This window comes from Cnephaeus nilssonii, assembly GCF_951640355.1.
Source record: "Cnephaeus nilssonii genome assembly, chromosome: 9".
Classification (NCBI taxonomy): Eukaryota; Metazoa; Chordata; class Mammalia; order Chiroptera; family Vespertilionidae; genus Cnephaeus; species Cnephaeus nilssonii.
In genome coordinates this window covers 17729409-17750796 of record NC_137080.1, presented here as the reverse complement: position 1 = coordinate 17750796, position 21388 = coordinate 17729409, and the positions used below count along the sequence as shown (strand labels likewise).

At 39.3% G+C, this 21388-nt stretch overlaps 1 protein-coding gene across 1 annotated transcript in view; it reads right to left on the bottom strand.

The window, feature by feature from the left end:
* RSPO3 (R-spondin 3) overlaps positions 1-21388 on the bottom strand; it is an 84247-nt gene that overhangs the window by 20777 nt on the left and 42082 nt on the right. The window lies entirely within an intron of this gene.

Genomic DNA, 21388 nt, shown 5'->3' with positions numbered 1-21388 from the left:
CGCAGCTGGGTTTAAGGAGGCAGAGCCTCACAGTTGGCAGCTACCAGATGGATGTCTCTTCTGTGCAGCAGAGATAAGAGTTCTCATTGGTGAGCATTTGAAACAAAATGGTAGCTTGAAAGGCTGGGGATTCACATTTATGACACTTAAGCAGATTTTAGGCTCATTGGCTTATTCCCAAGAATTGGGTAACATGTTATAGTTTTTAATGATTTGTTGGTTATTTGTTATTCTTTTAAATTCCCAAAGAATGAGAAAAATATCCAGTGGGAACATTGATGTGAGCAATAGACTTAACAGTCACTTGCATAAGCCATCAGCCGTGGCACATCACATTAAAAACCCCAAAGGCAGGCCAATCTTGTGTCAAAGTTCTCCGCAGTTAGAGAAAGGCTCTCCCATTAAGGAAGGACCAAGTTCAAAAGAAGTCTTGCCTAGCCCTAGCAGGGTTGGTTCAGTGGATAGAGCGTTGGCCTGAGGACCAAAGGGTCCCGGGTTCAATTCTGGTCAAGGGCACATACCTTGGTTACAGGCTCCTCCCCAGCCCGGGCCCTGGTCGGACTTGTGCAGGAGGCAACCTATCTATGTGTTTCTCTCACATTGATGTTTCTTTTTGTCTTTCCCTCTCTCTCCCACTCTCCCTGAAAATCAATGGAAAAAATATCCTTGGGCGAGGATTAACAACAACAACAAGAAAGAAGTCTTGCTTAAAATGTAAGGTTTGAGAATCTTAGTAAGTGGAGGAGATGGGGGAGAAAAGGCAGTGTTTATTAGAAATAAAACTGTGCTGCCACAAGGACTCATAGGGATTAACCAGAGTATACTAATTCAGCCATAAGAAATTCATTGTTTTCAACAGGTGTCACCTGAGTTAAATGAAGATGAGTTTTAACTTTTATTGTTTGAAATTAAATAAATATATTCACCCTGGAGTAGAATATTTCTTCTTTAAAGTGCATCTTGAGTTTTTTCATTGTCCAAATTCTGGATTATCATAAATTCATTTAAAATTACTTTCTGGTGACTCCTAACATAAAGTGCCTGCCCCTCCCCCTGCACCCCCCCTCCCCCCGAACTTAAAATACACTGTGCTCTTTTAAAAATGTATTCTTTTTTATCTGTTTGACCCGATCAGTAATAGTCATCAAAGGTAACTGACCAAACAAGTGGGGTTTTAGGACCCAAAGAAAATCATGGGTGATATTTTAGGTCTATTCACAAAAAAAGGAAATTAAGTTCCTTGACATTGGAGCTCCAACCTCCTTTGTAACAGGCTTGTACTTCAGCTTCCTTTTCTGCTTAGTCATTGCTTTAACTCCCACTCTGAGATTGATTGCATGACCCTTGGAGATGAGTGATCTTCCACTTGCTCTCAGCCAATGCAATCTGGACAACCTCAGGGTTGGTGAGGCTCCTCCTGGGTGGTTTTCATTTGTTTGAAGAACATTAAAGTATCTCATAAATCTATATTTATTATATTGGTGAGTAATCTACTGTAATTAAATATGAAATGCTGAAGACAATGTTAAGGTAACGGTGGGGTCACAAACCTCTTTTTATGGTGGTTTCATGGCTACAAAAATACTCCGGAATTTGCTTTTGCATTTATCTCTGCATCTGCTTAACATTACAAAACATCCAGCAGCATATCATTTTCAGATGGGCACTTCATAAGTGTTTTAAAATAATAGTGATTTTTTTTAATGATAGATACATAATGCTCATAGTAAAACAATTTAAGATGAATCTTAGAATGTGGTTAACAATATCCTTATTCAACATAATGTGTTCTCACTTACCAGTATTAGAAAATTTGGTGAACTAGTCTTAAAGAATACAGTCTTTAAGGATATCCAGGTTTTTATACTAGCTCTATTCCTACTAGTTTTTAGACAGACCAGTAAAGAGATGAAGAAGTTGGGCTGAGTAATAAAAACAAATCGGCTATAAATCCACAAATTTGGAATGTATGGTTGAGAAGGCACTATGATAAGTATGCTAAAATTGACCTTCGCAATATCATCAGGGATAAGGATTTTTAAGTAGATTTAAAATTGAAACAAAGTTGTTTTTAGAGGTATTTTAAACTATCCAAAAGTATAAAGTTTTCCAGCAATTTATATCATTTATGGAAAAAAATGTTACCAGGCAATATTGTTTGAAAACTGAAACAGTCACCTAACCAATATGTAATTAGCACCTTAACCAAATGCAATTGAAGAAAGTAACATATTTCTAATATATTCTATATTCTGTAATTCAGACTCTTACTTCTTTGAATTATCTGGGTTTTCAATATTTAAAAAAGATGCATTCTCCCACCCCCAACACAACAAAATCTAAACCCTGTGCTTTCAGACTTTATCTTCAGAGAGGAACTGTATTTTCTAAGTTAGATAAACAAACAAAACAAAACAAGTGGCCATACCGGAAGCTAAGAGACATTAAGGGTAAAATATAGGAATAAAACTACACATCAATAAATATATACTGCGCCAAAACCGGTTTGGCTCAGTGGATAGAGCATCGGCCTGCGGACTGAAAGGTCCCAGGTTCGATTCTGGTCAAGGGCATGTACCTTGGTTGCAGGCATGTCCCCAGTGGGGGGGTGTGCAGGAGGCAGCTGATCAATGTTTCTCTCTCATCGATGTTTCTAGCTCTCTATCCCTCTACCTTCCTCTCTGTAAAAAAATCAATAAAATATATTTAAAATAAATAAATATATACTGGGAAAATGTATAAGTTAGAGAACAAATGGATTCTAGAACATAAAGAGGATGATGAAGAGAGCATTGAGTGACTTCAGTAAAGCTGGAAAATTACCTTTTTTTTCATATAAAATTAGAGGCCTGGTGCACGAATTCATGCACATTGAAAGAAAATTAATTAGAAGAAATATTTTAATATCGCTATTTGCCCTTCCTCTATAATAGAAGTGTCAACCAAACTTACGATCGACAATGACAGATGGAAACACATGCATGTAATTGGCGCCAGCGAGAACTGTATATGTATCGTGCATGTGCAAGTCAACTTAGTTTTTTATGGATATAAAATAAACTTGCTTAATTAGACCCGCTTTCTGATGCAGCTAAACTTTTTCCAGCCCAGTGAAGCACCCCAACTTCTCTTTCAGGTAATTGTCAGCAACACAGCAGTAAATATCAACACAAAGCCATTTTCAAGGTCCAGCATTTCTTACTTCTTTTCAGTCGGGTCAAGTTTCTAAGCTTTCAAAATCTCTGTTTTCCAGCTAATGAAAAGAAAATAGGATTCCACCGAGTCTCCTATCTACCTACTCTAGGGCTTCTTTGAGGATCAAATGAGATGAGGCATGGGAAAATGCTTCACAGACATTTGGTTAAAGTGTGAAATGTTTGCACCTGGCTATAAAGCAAGTCATGTTCCTGGGCTGAAGAAACTGGAAGGAGGCTAGTCGCTAGGAAGAGGAAGCCGGGCATTGCTATGTGACATCATTATCCAGTGCCCACAGTGACCATTTCTGGGCTGGGCTGTGGGCCACATTTTGTGGCATGGGGTCTCGGCAGCATTGGCTGTGATTTGGTGGGCTGTCGCTCCAGGGTGGTGGCAGGGCCTGTGTCCCACTTGAGGGAAGCCAAGTGTTGCTTTGTGGGTGCCAGGTCCACGGTGCCATTTCTCCGTGCGCGTCACAGTAGCTCCTGTGTTGAGCATTTGCCACCTGGTGGTCAGTGCACGTCATAGCGACTGGTCGGACACTTAGCATATTAGCCTTTTATATATATAGATGTGCTATAAAATCTATTCACTACAAAGCTTTAAAATTGAATACATTTTCATGCATTTAAGTCAGAGATACAAATGTAAGAAGTCTAAGTGTTCCTCACGCACATGATTTTATGGCTGGTTCAGAAAGCTAAGGTAAAGCTGCCCAAAGATAGAAAGCTTCTCCATAAATCTAAACACTACTCCTGCCAGACATCCCGCAAAACTGGCTTAGGAAAATTTTACTGTGCACTTCAAATGGAAACCTATTGTATAACTGAGGATGAATGCAAATGGATCATGAAACAGGCTTTGTTTTTTTTAAAAAAAAAAAGTGCTGGTGACTATATTCCCAGTTTGCTGACTCCATATGTATTATTTTTAATTGCTGTGTGGTACAGCATATTTAATCTTTGAGGAAGATGTTCCATTCTATCAGTCCTAGAGAATATGGTGGCAGTGAGGATAACCTGAAAAGTGATTTCTTAACGTCCCATATTTCATTTGCTCTCTTCACACCTTTCGGTTTGTCCCTGATGGGAGCATATCCCCTATTCCAAAATGAGGCTAAATTTAGTGTTTGTAAAATTCACAGGCAATGCCAAAATGACAGCCACCAATTTCCTATTTCCAATAGAACATCCTTGAATTTGGAAAAAAAAAAATTAATTATGTTTCAAGTGGCGTTAGAAGGCTTAATAGACCGCTAGTAGGTTTTACCACATCTTAATTCTAAAAATCTGTATATAATTTAAAGGAAACATATCCATGTGTTTCTGACTAACTTGCCATAAAGCTTATTTTGTGAGCTCAATTTCATGCCTAAAAAATATTTAAAAGCCTCTTTAAATTTTGAAGCCTTTGCCAAGAGCAAGGTATTGCGAACACACTGTTAGACACAGGCTGGCCTCTGACACCCCACACTAAAGGCGGTCAGTAGGCATCTAATAATATCACTGCAGGAAACAGATGCTCCCATCTGCTTGAAAACCAATAGCCTCTGATTGCCACCTCGGAGGAGCATGCTGTACATTGATCATGTGAGAATGAAACTCTTGTTCTGCGAGCAGTTTCCCTTGTTTCTAAGTTAGGATATTCGAGGAGGGATTCTGCACCGTTGCCTTAGCTTCGCTCTCACGTGCCTTCAGCAGATGTCCACGGCAACCGAGAGCAGCATGTGGTTTTCCCCCTATAGCCGTGAGCTCCCCGGGAACAACCCGAACGTCACGCTGCATCTGCTTCGTTCGCACGTGCACATTGTGCGCTCTCTTGGAACGCCATCCACGTGCAGCTTGCTTCAGGCTTGGAAGCCTCCCGGGGCCGCAGCTTCGCTCCACGTCTGGCGTAGCCACTGGTGCACGTGACACTTAGGAGACCCTCTATACAGAACTCCATACATCGAGTCGAAAATCTGAGCCTTTGAAATACATTTTTTTTTTTTTTTTTAGTGAATTTCATCTTTATGTTTCCAGTGTTATTGTATGGTAGTTGGAAGGGGTATTAATTTTCGCGACCTCTTAAAAAGCCAAACAAGGCTCTTTACTAGGGTCCGTATCTAAACACAACCCTGTGAAAATTGCACAAAGCACTTAGAGCCTAAAGGTCACTGACTCCATTGACTGACAGTGTCTTTGTTTGGACAGGATGAGGCCGGCTAGCATAGCCATTTACCACATTCGAATATGATGTTGACAATTTGTGGAAAACCATTTGGCTTTAAAACAGCCTTGAGGCAAAAGGAGGAGTCATTGGCCAGTTTGCTCACTGAGTTCAAGTCTGCTCTTCGAAGGTCAGAATGGTTATTAAAATACAAAGAAAGACTTAGCAGATTCGGTGGTAGGAAGAGAACATTCTCAACTTTATCAGCAGCAACAATGACAATAACAAGAAATAATGGCTAATGCCAACCACGCGTGTAGTGGGTGTAATTAGAAAAGGTCAGACAAATAGAAATGAATGGTCATGTGGCAAAGTGTTGGAAGAGCCAGCATGGGAAGAAGGTTGGACCAATAGACAAAAAGACCCAGGTTCTAGTCCTGATTACTCACACTCAGTGCCTCAGTTTCCTCATTTTTAAAATGGAGTTGATAACAGCAATGCCCAGATGCCCAGAATATTCAAAGGGCTACATGAGATAAACGTGCAACTTGCCACGCTTTAGGCAAGCCACATTTGGAAAGAATTGATGTCAATGGATACAGTTATTGACGTTGAGTAAGGACATACAACTCAAGCAAATTATTTTCCTGTCTTTTGGCTTTTTGTAAGATAATTTTGGGTCCATTGTAATTCCCTTAGAAAATCATTTTTACTTCTTCAATAACTAGAAGTTACCTTAATCTTCAATTTAATCATCTTATCAGGTTCCAAAAATAATACATCTACGCAACTAAACTACCGTGTCCTAACTCCTTAGTGTCCAGAGGTGAATAAATCCCCTTCCAGTTGCATACTATTTAGTGGGAATCCATGGAATGTTAAAATTTAAACCAACTCAGGATTTGGGTGCTATGTTTTAAAAATTTCTGGTTATAACAGCCATACATGCTAAACAGTTTAGTTTTAGACTGTGAGATCAATCGTTAAGGGCATATTAGTGATTCAGAAGCCTCCTTTCTAGAGAAATCTAGGCTTGCAAAAGAGGCATTCTAATTTAAAGGGATATATTTTTCTGGCAATCCCATGTTTAATATGATGAATTGAAAATACTTTTACGTTTCCTATGAAACTGTGGTGTTTGCAGTTCGAGGATTCTGGATCACATGTTGGTGGTTTTATTATTTTCATTACTCCAAATACATATATTTAAAGCCCTTTGGGTCTTAAACTCACTTATTTTTTTTTTAATTTAGTATTGCACACACATTTTTAGTTAAGCAATAAACATCTGTCATCTGCCATTTATTAATATTAATTATAAATGGTCAGTGACTCACGGGATCCAAGTATAGCAGCTGAGATTTTTCTAAATCTGACCTCCTTAGAGTTTATATAAAAAGTGCTCAGAGTACTTCTCCTAAGCTCCTAGCCAAGTTAAGGCTGGTTTGCAGCATAGTCTTTTAGATTATGCATTTAGCCATCAAAAAAAAGGAGACATAAACGACAGGAATCCTGAAAAAAAGTGTTGCGTCAGGTATTAGGTGGGACAAAATAACAATGAGCGATGTTCTTCAAAATTACACGGTGTCATACATTAAACGTAACTACAAGTTAAAGGTTACGTGTACAGTGTATGTATTAGAAATGTTACAAAATTTCGTGTCTCTTTTCCATAGAGTTGCTGCTACAGATGACAAGTGTTGAAGCGACATTTCCATAAATTAGTGTAAGTAAATACAAATTTGAGGAGAAAACCAAGAAAGGAACAAAGGCCAGCACGTGAATGTGTCCCTAGAGCAGGGGTCCTCAAACTACGGTCCGCGGGCCACACGCGGCCCGCCGAGGACATTTATCCGGCCCGCCGGGTGTTTTTGCCACCGCTGCCTGTCCTGCTTAGCAGCCGACTTAGCAGTGTGCATAGGAATTTGTTCATAGTTTTGTTTTTTTTTAAACTATAGTCCGGCCCTCCAACGGTCTGAGGGACAGTGAACTGGCCCCCTGTTTAAAAAGTTTGAGGACCCCTGCCCTAGAGAGCTAGTGTTCACAGCTCCTTATTTCTTGTCACCCTGAACGTCCCTCAGCGACAGCGTAATATACACTGTGACATCTGACAAAACCTCTGGATGATGCCTTAGGGCCACACGGATACGTCTCTCTTTCGAGATTCAAGCAATGTTCTTAAGAAAAACATATTGTACTTCTCTGTAGTACAGGGTTTATAGGAATATTAAGTTCAGGTTTTATCTGAATCTAATTGGGAAACATAAAAGAGATCTTATAAACCATCTTCTTTTTAAAAGATATGTCTTTATCGATTTTTTTGTTTTGTTTTTGTTTTTAGGGAGAGAGAGGAAGGACGATGGAGAAAGAGAGAGAAACATTTATCACGCACTCTCTACTGGGGATTGAGCCCTGAACGGGAATCAAACCCGGGGGCCTCTTGGTGCATGGGTCGACATTCAACCCCTGGGCCACACCGGCTGGGCTAAACCATCTTCTTTAATGTTTTCATATACAGAGCTCTAGCTCAGAGCTATTGGTGAGTTAGGCCTTACTTTAATACAAGCACTTACATTTCTTAAATTATTTTGAAGTGCGGTAAAATGCACATAACATGAAACTTACCACTTTATTCACATTTAAGTGCACAGATCATCAGAATTAGGTACATTCACACTGTTGTGCAACCATTAGCACTATCCGTCTCCTCAAATATTTTTGTCTTGCAAAACTGAAACTCTGTACCTATTAAATAAGTCCCAATTACCTCCTCCCCTTAGCTTCCGGCAACCACTATTATATTGTCTATCTCTAATGAATCTGACTACTCTATGTATCTCATATAACTGTAGTTATACAGTATTTGTCTTTTGGTGGCTGGCTTATCTCATTTAGCATCACATTTTTAGGGTTTACCCATGCTATAACATGTGACACACTTTCCCCCCCCCCTTTTTAAAGCTGAATAATATTCCATAGTACATATACCACATTTTGTTTCTTCATTTACCTGGATAAACAAATGTTATCAATGGACATTTGGGTTGCTTCCTCCTTTTGGCTATTGTTAATAATGCGGCTATGAATGTGGGTATACAAATATCTTTTTGAGACCATTTTGCTTTCAATCATTTTGGGTATATTACTAGATGTGGAATTGGTGGATTATATGATAATTCTATTTTTAATTCTTTGCAGAAACACCCCGCTGTTCTCCACAGCGGCTCCACCATTGTACATTCCCAACCATCATGCACAAAGGTTACAATTTCTCCCCAACAACTTCTATTTTTATCTATTTTATATATTAGGCCCTGCATAGGATTTCAATAAAGAAAAGGGTTCTGTTACTAAAACTCATTTAAAAACGACTTTTCTGATCCAATCTTCTCATCTTGTAAGCATCTGTAGATAGCCCAGTAATGCATTACCAGGAGCAAAGCAAGACTCAATAAATGCCCATTAAAAAGGTTGCTCTTCTCTCCATAAGAAATCTCTTGCCTGTCTTCTTTTCTGGTCTCTTTTTTTGGTGCCCTTACCAGATCACCTTTTCAGGTAGAACTCTCTTCGCTTAATGCTCAATCTGCTTTCCAGAATACCTGGCCCTACGCCACAAGAGCAAACTCACTGAGAAAGCCCTTTTTCATCGAAGGGAGACAGTCTCTCTTCCATTGCAGCATCAAAGGATAGCTTAAGCAGGTAGCTCCCTTTGCTGTTTGAAAACAGGGGTGAAAAGAAGGGATTCAAAAGAGGAGAAAGCCACTAAAGTTAGCATGGTGATGCATTATTAAATATCTGTATAGTCCCACAAATGGAATTAGCAATGTAAACATAGTTGTTAATGGAAAGCGATTAAACAATAGTACAGGAAATATTGTGTCCATAAAGCAGCATGATATAGTGGAAACTGCAATGCACCAGGATTGGGACAAGGTCCCTTGGGCAAGTCATTTAATCTCTTTAGGTATTGGTGTCATTTATTGGCAAAAAAAGAAAAAAAAAGGGGGGGGAGGGGAATGGGTGAACTATGCATCTCTAAGATCCCTTTTGACTCTCTCATTTTGCTGTTTCATATCTTGCTATTGCTATACAGGAAATGTTAAGATTATTCCTAACACACATCTTCTCTTAATTACATTGGCAGAGGCAAAAAGATACAAGGCAAGATATCTTCTATGTATGGATCATCATATTTACACACATATTTGCTTAATAGAAACATTGGAAAAGTATATAAATAGCTATCTTATAGAAATCCAAATAACTAATGAACACATTATTAGCCTTCCTGGTAGGCAGGAAAATGCCAATAACAAAACAATAGGATAATATTGCTAATTCATCAGATTGGCAAGAGTTTAAAAAAACTGGTAACATCCAGTTCTGGCAAATATATAAGCAAACAGGCAATTCTGATACACCACAAATGTGAACTGTTAAAACTTTTTTTGGAAAGTAATCTGACAGAATACATTAATATTTAAAATGTGCACACCCTCTTACTTATCCACCCAGTGTTTGGGACTCCATTTTATATTAAACCTCACAATTATTGGATGCTTACCATGTGCCAGACACAAGTCTAAGCGTTTTATACACACTCAGCAACTCCTCGCTACATAGCTCCTCGCAGTCACTGCTGTCATCCCCAGGAAAACAGGGCATACACAGGGCAGTCACTTGCTTAAATTCATAGAACTAGTTAAAAGCACAAGTGAGATTTAAAAACAGGTATGCGGTTCCAGAGCCTGTATTCTAAACACTATGAAATATCCACTCTTTTACCTCTGATAGAAAGTGAATGCGCCAGCTTATGAACATTATGGAGACTTTTTATTATAGCAATAAGAACAAAGCCAGGAGAAAAGTTACTATCCAGGTTTGCCACTATTGATACTAAAAATAATGCTCTCGTAAAAACGAAACAAAGAAACGAACAGCTAGCCGGGAGTTGAACTGAGGTGGTTCTGCCTTTCAAACGATTTCAGTGCGTTTTTACTTCACCAAACTGACCCTGCAGGGATTAAACATGAAAAAAACACAAGAAGAAACAAGGAGGCTAGGAGCAGATAGTTCTTTGAGAACTGAGGAAACCTGCAGGCATGGCAGGAAAAGATGACAAGGCAAGATCCACAGTGGGAAGAGGGACACTCGGGCACATAGCAGGAAACCAAAGGGCTGAGAGAAATGACACATAAAAACTCCCTCCTCCTGAACATTTCAAAGCAAAATTTGACACACTGTGTAAGTGTGAATCCACCATCGTTCCTATGAAATACTTTAGTAAACTGTGTTTCAGCTATTGGAACAAACAAATTTAAAATAAAACCAAATTATTTTTATGACTTTGGTGCTGCATGGAAAGCAGGTATGTGTTATATTAGATGTTTACAATGAGTACGTACTATTTCTGAGGGATATTTCACTATCACATGTCCATATTTCATAAAAATAACTAGCAAATTAGCATTCTACTAATTACATTATGGAAAACTAGGTTATTATTTCTGTAAATAGAGTAATAAGATTAAAATAAATTAGATGGTAATTGCTGATCCTTTGCAATTAATTAGATGCTCACTGCCAATTCTAAGTGTGCATACATTTTTTTATGTCTGTCTTATTTTTGGAATCAGCAATTATTCATATTTCCCAAGTGTGAATTTGGTATGTTGACATTTTCTTGACAAAAAATGTGACATTTTATAAAACGTCAGTAAAAAATAAGTGGCACTGTGCTTCTAAACTTCTAGATTTCAAGTGATGCAAAAGTAAAAGGAATATCTCATTTAAAATGCACGTGTTTTGCATTGAGATAGAAAATGTAATTGGACTCTGTTCAGAACCTCTTTCCTAAATCTGATTCTTTGCAAAAATAGGAAAAGCAGGCTTTTCCAGCAGAAACAACAAATAAACAAAACAACCCTTTACAAGGCAAATTTCTCAATTACGGCAGCCTGGGCTCACAGAGGCTAGAGTTATGACCGGGTGGTGTATACACAGTATAAACATAAGAGTTCAGTAATTAGGTTTGAGTTAATTTTAACGTTCCAGTGGCCTGGTTCATAATCAAGCAAAAGGTCATTACCCACACTGGTACATTTCACACAGGACACTCAGCAGCTAGAAATGGACATGGACATGCCTTTACTTAAGCTTGCACAAATCAATCCCAGAAACCACTCACATGAGCAGTGGGTTATTTTCCTATTCATTTCAGAGCCAGTTTATTCACATAAAAAAGTTTCTAGCAAACCACAGAAATCAGGGAAAAACACACAGATTAAAACATCATTAGCATTAAGCTATACGTGCCTCTCTGGTCTAATATAGATGGAGAAAACGTTGGTTATTCCTCCTCACTTAAGTGTTTTTCCATATATAATATTGGGTAGGATGACCTCATAAAAAAGTATAAGCTTCTATATTTTGTAAAATTTGAATATTTTTTTTTAGAAGGGCATCTTTTGCAACTGTTGTTTGTTAGCCTAGCCCCTTTGTTTTTACGAAGACCTGCCACTCAAAGTGGCCCGTATGTGCCTTGGCTTTGATAATGGGCATGCAACACAGGCAGACCAGTCACACTAGCGCAGTCCTCCTGCCTCAGTGGTTCCTTCAGGGGTGGACATGTGATTCACGCAGAGTCAATGTGAGTCCCTTCATGAGATTGGGTGAGTGAACACTGGAAGAGAGAGGGAACCATTCTTTTGGATTGAGAGTAACGTGGATGTAGACTTAGGGCTGCCCAGAGCCGGCTTTCCCCGGAGTAGAGAAAAAGCTCTCTGCAGCAGGAAGAAGGCGGCCAATAAACAATGAGAAACAGAGGCAGGATGAGCTGAAACGGTGAGAAAGAGCCAAGTGATATTGTTAAAGCACTTAGAGCAAGCTGTGCCTACAGCCAATAGTTTTCTTTTGGTTTAAGGCCATTTGAAATCTGTCATTATCAACTAAAATGTCTGATGAATACAAAGGGGGATTAACGGTGAGCTTCGTGAGAAGGGGTTATCAACGGGGGATCACTACTGATATATTGTTTTTCTGTTCAAGCAATAATTACATATTTTTGAAAATAATGTATTTGAAGAAACTAAAATAAAAATTATAAAACAAGCACCTGGCCGGTGTGGCTAAAGAGTTGATTGTCGACCTATGATGAACCAAGGAGGTCACGGTTCAATTCCCAGTCAGAGCAAATGCCAGGTTGTTGGCTAGATCACCAGGGTGGGGGGGGGGGGGGTGCAGAAAGAAGGCAGCTGATCAATGATTCATTCTCATTATTGATGTTTCTCTCTCTCTCTCCTTCTCCCTTCCTCTCTGAAATCAATAAAAATATATTTTAAAAAATTATTAAAAAAAGCATTTCCATTTAGGACATGAAAAGTTAAAACTTGTAGACAATAGTTAAAAGGAGTAGGACTCTCTTACTTCTAAAGTACTGTTTCTTCCTTTGTAAAAACACACTCTATGGTTGATGAAGATGTTGTGTAAGAGATTATTTCTATTGTACTTTCCAATTTGTAAGGGGCAGAAGAGGAATCTATAATAATAAAAGCATAATATGGTAATTAGACCAGACGTCCTTCTGGACGAAGCTGGGGCTGCGAGGGAAGTCCGGGTCCCGGGTGCCGGAGGAAAGCCGGTGCCGGCAGCGGGAGAAGGAAGGTCTACTCTTGCACGAATTTCGTGCACCGGGCCTCTAGTAATAAATAAAAGCCAGGCCAAGATACCTTCATACACTGAACAAATAGTTATTAAAGCACCAGTCCTGTGCAAGACACTCTTAGGTGTCTGGGATAGAAAATGAACAAAAGAAACAAACAAAAACAAAGTCCCTGCCACTGTGAATCTTATACTTCAGATGTTGGCATCGTGGTTCGTGTCAGTCCACAAGGTAGTGAGCATCGATGACTGGCACACTTGTAACATATACCTGTGTGGATAATTTTTATCTTCGCAGTTTGCTTCACGAGTAGCTGAGGTCTTCATTAGAGTTTGCTAAGACATGTACAAAAACATTTGTTTATGCTGGCAAAAATGAAATATCTCTGTATGCTTTCTGTTTTGGTCTCGAGGTGAACATATGTGTTTTTTTTTTTTGTGTGTGTGTGTGTGACCACCGTGTTGATGTGCTGATGTATGTTTTCAAGATGGTTAAGGAGGGTTAAAGATACAGCTTGTGGCTGTGGAACAGAGCTGAGCTAACGGGCTCTTTGGAGAAATGACCCCAAGACCTTGGCTTCCTTTGCAGCCTGTTCTAGCCAGCTGAGATCCCTGCCAATTAGGAGGGTTCCCTAGAGAGAGACTGGGAGAGCATCAGCATAAATTTAAATTTTGGACCCCCAAGTATAGTTTCCAAAAGGGCCTTCTTGTCCTTTGCTAATTACAAAGTAAACATTTCTCCGGCAAAAAGACACTTCCTCCTTTCATGCTCCTGTCCTCTCTCCTACCTCCCTAATACAGTCACTCCTTGAAACTGCTGCTGCTGCTGAAACCTCTTTGGCAGAGAAGACATCCCACATTTGAAGGCACAAAAGAATTATTCTTTCCATAGATCATTATCTTGTTCCCCTTTTATCTACTCCAGCAACTTCTTCATAGGAGCGTTACAGACCAACTTTATAGATTGTTACAGCCTGGCACAAAGGACTGGATACCTTGTCCTCAGGCCTCCCGAGAGGTGTGACCAAACAAATACGACCAGGTTCTAATTAAATTCTGTGATATCATTGAAGCAAAAACATTCTCAAACTCGTTTACATTAAAACGTATCATATTGAGCACCACGAGCGGAAATGAACCACTCAAATGGTTTAATCCTTATACACTGCTGCCAAAGCAGACCCCAAATAGAACGAGGTATATTTTTTACTGATGGACTAATCCAAACATAAAATTTCTATCTAGCACAGTGCCTGGCACCAATAGGCTATTATTATTAACAGGGACAGAATGGGTATAAAGGGTAAATTCTTCAAAACCTCTTAGTCCACCATGTTTCTGTTCTTTTCCTTTCTGTCTAATCTTCAATTCGGTCCCTTCTACCGTTTGTTTATTTTCACACACACACACACACACACACACACACACACACACCTTGCCTTCTCATTATGGGTTCATTGTTTTATTTTTTTTATTATTATTTTTTACCTTTTTAATGAATTTATTGGGGTGATGTTGGCTAATAAAATTACATGGGTTTCAGGTGTACAACTCTACAGTACATCATCTGTATATTGTATTGTGTGTTCACCACCCCAAGTCAAGTCTCCTCTCATTGCATTTACCCCCCATCCCCTCTTCAAGAGAAACTGTTTTTCCTCTCCCTTTTCAAACCTTGTAGAACCCCTAGCCACTTTGAGAATGATAGAAACATAGCCCACTTTCCTTAGTCCTCAGCCAGCCAACCACACGAGGGAGCCCAGAGGGAACTGCACAGGGGACCTCAGCTTAAATTGCTCATTCACATTTATTGTTATTGTGGTTTTTTTGAGCCTCTAGAGGTTTTGGGATCATTTGTTATGCAGCAAAGGCTGACTGAACAACTTCACTTCATGCACAGAAGCTAAACAGTGGCAAAATCATTGTTTGCTCAGGGGCTGGAGAATGCCTTGTGTACTACAGCTACTACTCTATTTAATAAACTGGCCCACGTGTGTTACATCAAAAAACATTAGAAATTTATTAACATCACAAAAAATCTGAGAAAAGAAAGGCATTTGTCTGGATGATTTATGATAAAGATGGTTTTAGAATAGGGATGCTGAGGTACATATCAACACAACAGAGAAAACTAAAAATGATTATTCTGTCACCATAGCAAGGAACGGACCACATGGATAATGGTAACACAAGTATTTCCCACGATAAATTTTGAAAACCATGAATGATGTCCACCAAATCTTAGGTAGCATACAAAAAATGGGATAATATGAATTTGGTATCCTATCTAATAAAAGAGTAATATGCAGATTGACCATCACTCCAACACACAAGATGGCTGCCCTCATATGGTCAAAGATCCTGCCCCCATTTGGACACAAGATGGCCACCACAAGATGGCCAGCAGGGGAGGGCAGTTGGGAGTGACCAGGCCTGCAAGGGAGGGCAGTTGTGGGTAATCAGGCCAGCAGGGGAGGGCAGTTGGGAGGGACCAGGCCTGCAAGGGAGGGTAGCTGGGGGCGATCAAGCCTGCAGGGGAGGGCAGTTAGGGGTGACCAGGCCGGCAGCGGAGGGAAGTTGGGGGCAAACAGGCTGGCAGGGGAGCAGTTAGACATCAATCAGGCTGGCAGGGGAGTGGTTAGGGGGTGATCAGGCTGGCAGGCAGAAGCGGTTAGGGGCTATCAGGAAGGCAAGCAGGTGAGCAGTTGGGAGCCAGCAGTCCTGGATTGTGAGAGGGATCCCAGATTATAGAGGGTGCAGGCTGGGCTGAGGGTCACCCCCCCACCCCTGTGCATGAATTTCGTGCACCAGGCCTCTAGTTAATTATAAAGAGATAACTGATGGTTGAATTTTTAAAAATGGTACAGTACCTAGGGTTGCAAGGCATGAAACAAAAAGTTTCTTATTTTTAGCTGAGCTTTTTCTTTAAGATCAACACACTTAAGAACATACAACTGGATTGCAAAGTAGTCTTTAAAGGGGGTACATACATTTATATTAGGGCACATCTCTCTGAGAGCAAAAGGTGTTATTTATTGCAATGGACTACCTGTCTTGGAGGCGTTAGCATAGCTGAACATTTTCATGTGACACTGAAATATTTTAAATTAAAAGGACATTAATTTTTAAAATAAAATTGGTTTCTTATTTTTATATTAACTTGGGGAGGGGCGGGATTTCCCTTCTGTTCTACCATCTCGTCCTTATTACCAAAGCTTCGGATCATGTGCAGGTTTTCGTTGGTGGCAACGGGCCCTGCCCAAAATCTGAACAAACCCATTGGGGTAGGAACTGACTAGAACCCAAGGAGGGATAACAAAGACAGCTTGTTGAGTTTCTCCTCCTTGTCACCAGCAGATAATTTTTGGTGTGTAGGGCTGTTCTGTGCATGTAGGGTATTTAGCAGCATCCCAGTCTTTACCATTACATGCTGATAGCATTCCCTTCCTCCAGGTTGTGATCATCAGAAATGTCCCCTGGGGAGCAAAATCATGTAGGTTGAGAAGCACAGTCTCTAATGCCATTATCATCTCAGCTCTGCACTTTTTCACATGTTCTCTGACCCATGGCAAAGAGCTAGTCCATCGATTGGGTGTAGGTTAGAGTAGACAGCTCCCACCCTCCAGTGCTTAAACAGGATGAGCTGCCGGCCAGCTGGTCTTCCTCCATGGATCACAGGTGGGGAGAGGACAGCATGCACATACTCGAAGCCAGTTGGCATCCTGCAATTTTGAGCTAACCAATCCATCGATTTGGATTTTGCAAACTGTTCAGAAAATATTGGCTAAATATATTGTTTCGAATTTGAACAAATATTTAATCTAAATACTTCTTGTAGAAAACGTAACCATTCATCACTGGAATCTTGTTATAAAGCTTTCAGGAAGTAAACTAACAAACAGAGGAGGATACCTAGGAACCAAGCAGACTCACTTTTTATTTGCTTGATTTTTTAATGCTGTTTCTGCTGTAATTTTAAATATAGTGCTCATGATAAACATAATCTACCTAATAAAAGAGTAACATGCTAATTGACTGTACCTTCACGATGCCCACCAGCCAATCAGGAGTGAGTATGCAAATTAACCCAACAAAGATGGCGGGTTAATTTGCATATGTGGCGCCAAGCGGCTGGGGGTGGGGCGGGACGCTTGCATTGTCGCCATGGTGATGATGCAGGCATTCCACCCCACCCCTGGCTGCTCCGGGCCTCTGAGCAGTGTAGGAAGGCAGAAAGGTGGCTCCAGCCAGAGCGAAGGCGGTGCCGGCAGCCAGGAAAAAGAAGGCCCATTCTGGCACAAATCTTTGTGCATCGGGCTTCTAGTGCATATATAATAGTGGTATTTGAAGTTGTGATTAATAGCAATTTATAAGTTAACATATAACACGTTTCTTTTGTGTAAAACCTACTAGATTTTGCTACGTTACTTTTAATTTGGGGAAGGCACATAAGGCAACCTGCAATATGTTCAAATAATGCAATAATCCCCACACTGTTTCTTCCCTGGAAATGTCTCTGGATATTTTATTTATTTATGTTTTAATGGATTCCTGTTCTCTTTCTCTGGTGGGAAGGATGGTATTTCTTTTGACACCAAGAAAGTAGAGGCAACCCTATTTCTTCTGTGACTTACTTTTCTCCTCCATTTCTATCCCAGGATCATGCATTGCATGTAATAAATTAGTATGCTCTCCATGCAATTAGGCAAGGAACAAAATTTCTTTCATTCTTTGCAAATTGCCTGAAAACCCCATATCTATAGGAAATTTTCTTCAATCAATTAAAGATGTGCAAATTAATAAGAAACATGTTTGGTCTTCCTATGCCTGCCCCCCACATACACACAAAAATGATCCCTTTGCATCAAATGCAGGCACACGTATATCACATGGTTCTGTTTCACTTCCCTTTATCTAAGATGGTTACACGAAGTAAAGCAAAAGAGTCAATAAATATAAGTTGACAACTATTGAAAGTACATTTTCTCCTTGTTTACTTCTATTTCAATATATTGTTTTAATGCATATATGATAGTCTATATATGTTAGACTTTATAATCTCTTAAAATATGTGATATATCTTTGACATTTTAGATATATAATTTAATTAAGATGGCTCACGCTAGAAACTATTGCAATGGTTATAACTTATTAAAGCTGGTAATTGATGGAAAAGTTAAGGTTGATTAAAAGGTAGCATGTCAGGTAAAGGGAAATGATATTAAAGGGTACAAACAAAAAGTACATCAGATAAAAATTCAGATTTGGGGCTACAGATATTACATTTTTCTTTACAGATTCATTTACTATTACCATTCTAAGCATGAGAATAATATTAGTAGAGAAAAATGTGTATGTGTGTATTACTAGCAAACAGTTTTTTAAATATATATGTATATGCATCTCACAACTAGAATAATCCATTCTGTTACTGAAACCTAGTTTCTTCTATTCAGTCTCTTTGTGTCCATTTTGAAAAGTCGTTTCTGGATCTTATTATTCTTCCCCAGAGACCTTGCCTTTGGCAATTACGGCCCAACAGAAAAATCCTGAACACATGCTCCACACCTTTTCCAAATATGGCTTATCTACCTCTGTCTATTGTTAACCCATTAGGCGGGGATGATAGATGTAAGTTTAAATTCAAGATTTTCAGGCTAAATTTATTTTAAAGAGTCTTATCTTTTAGCTTACTCCCCAGAAATGCTCCAGCCATGAATCGAAAAGATCTTCTTTTATTAATCTATAAGCATTTAAGACTGGTAAGAGAAATCATGTCTTTATCACTTTATTGTGTTTATTAAATATATATATAATCTCAGAGCCTAAGTGAGAGTACTCTGGGTAATATTATTTTGATATGGTATAGTGGTCTATCTAGAGGTCATAAATACTTTTCTATTTGGTTTCTCCATGTTCAATAGGATATTTGATAAGTTACCATTAAAACAATGTAAGATACATGTTAAATTAGAGAAGTAATGAATTAAGGAAGAAGCGGCTTCCTTTCTATCTTAAATTTTTAGGCTACTTGAGAAAAATATTTGACAGACATAAAAAGATGTATGAAGATTAATAAAACTGGAACTGAATCTGGTATTTAATTGCAAATGCAGTCTATATTCCCTACTTGGTTGTCTGTGTATTATGAAATTTGAAAAGTAATAAACACATACATTTTTATGGTTGTATAAAGTTCCTCTGTAATATGAAATGTTACCATATCCTATCAGAGGAAAGGAAAAAAGACCAGAAAAGAAACTTTTAAGCCAAGTTTATGTCACAGATTACTATTTTTAAACTTCTTGTGACATTATTTGTCTTATCCATTCTTAGTTTTAAAGACTGACATTTTTTTTCTTTTTTTTATTGATTAAGGTATTACAAATGTGTGGTTATCCCTCCATTGCCCCTCCCTTCCCAATCCTGCCCTCACTCTCACCCTCTGTTGAAAGACTGACATTTTTAATGTTAATGTTTAAGTCAAGTGCCAGAAAAACATATTAGAAGACCACATTCTCTCAAGTAAAGAAATAAAATGCAATTAGTACCATAATTTACTTTTTCTATTGGATAAGTTTTTTTCACTTATATTTGAAAAGACAAGTATACGGAATACTTAGTAGTAGTGTAGAATCTTTGTGGAAAGGCTAGTATGAGTGAAGACCACCTGTAAGTCATTACATTTCAAGAAAATTTAGTAAACATAAGTAAATGTACAGCTATGGGAGCTTACCAACAAGTAGAGTGATGAAATATTTGATTTCCAAATTCAACTTTCAAAATCTAAGATGTTTTAAATTAATTGGTAACTAATGCCAGAAAGACCTTTTTCACTAGCCAACTTTCATTCCTTAAACCTAATTTTAATCAAAACCTAATTTTAATTTTACAAATTTGCAAAAGCTTGAAGATCCCTTTAAAATAACCCATGTCTTCAATAATTTTATCATATTAACTACTTGATTACTAATGACAACAATAGCTTTATACATTCTGATGATTGCTGGTGCATTTGGGATAGTGAAAGACATTGCAAAGTACAGGTGACCCAAGTTCTGTCTTAGATGAGCAATATTCAGGTTTGCACAGCACCCTCCTCTGTGTTCCCATTGAACTTGTTCACACACATATAATCTTCCCTAATATAAAATATTGCGATTTTCTGTTTAAACATTTTATCCTCCATAGGATTCTGAGTGAACCTTCAGGATAGAAACTGTACCCTATTCAGTTGTAAATCTCCAGGGCTTAAAATTGTGTATGGCCATAAAGTAAAAATGAAATAAAATGATCTTGAATGAATGAATGAATGAATGAAATAAGCAAAGGAAGTTCAATTACAGAGGCAACTAAACTATTTTCAATTGACAGTTAATTGAGGGGATGATTTATCGACTTACCAGATAACTACCAATCTATATATATAAAAGACTAGGCGACCATTAGGACCAAATGACCAACGACTGGTCCACCAGTCACTAGGATGTGCACTGACCACCAGGGGGCAGATGCTCAATGCAGGAGCTGCCTCCTGGTGGTCAGTGAGCTCCCACAGCGGGAGTGCCGCTCAGCTGACAGACCTGTCCCTGTGGCCCACCAGCCCAGCAGCAGCCACTCACTCCCTCAGTAGTCCTGCAGGTCCAATCTCCAGAGAATGGGCCAGGCACTGAAGGACCGGTGCTGCTGGCACGATCCAAACAACCATGGCCACTTCCCCTCCCTAGACGCTCCGCAAGGAAGAAACGATATAAAAGCGGCCGCCAGGTGGCTCCTTACAACCAGCTCAAATGTCAAGGGGAGGGATCTGGATCCCCGGTTATGCAAAGGCATCCCACTGCCCGCCTGGAGGGCTGATCAGGTCCTGGCTACTCCCCATCCTCCTTGGGATGGCACCAGATGCAGGGCTCAAGGCTGGAGAGCATGAGCCTCTCCTGATCAGGACTGACTGGGCACGAGCCTGTGGCAGGCGCAGTGGGGCCAGGATGAGCGGGAGAAGCAGGCAGGAGTGGCAGGTGGCGTTGAACTGCCAGTTTCAGCCCAATCCCTGCAGGCCATGCTGAGGACCCCACCCGTACATGAATTCGTGCATCAGGCCTCTAGTAGTTATATAAAGCTATGTAACATATTTGTAGACACTGGTGCTGAAGACATTAGTGAGGAAGATGAAAAAAATTAAATTTTAAAGACCAATATGTATTTAATCACCTTAAAACATCTTAAGAAATGGTATATTTCTCCTTGGTAATCGTAAGACTTCAGAACAAGCTCTGACACAGAGTTATTGAACACTGATCATTAAGATTCTGTAATCTGTTATATAAAGTTAGTGTACTATGAATAAAAACTGGAGGATAACATGCCATTAATGTTGGTATTATATTTA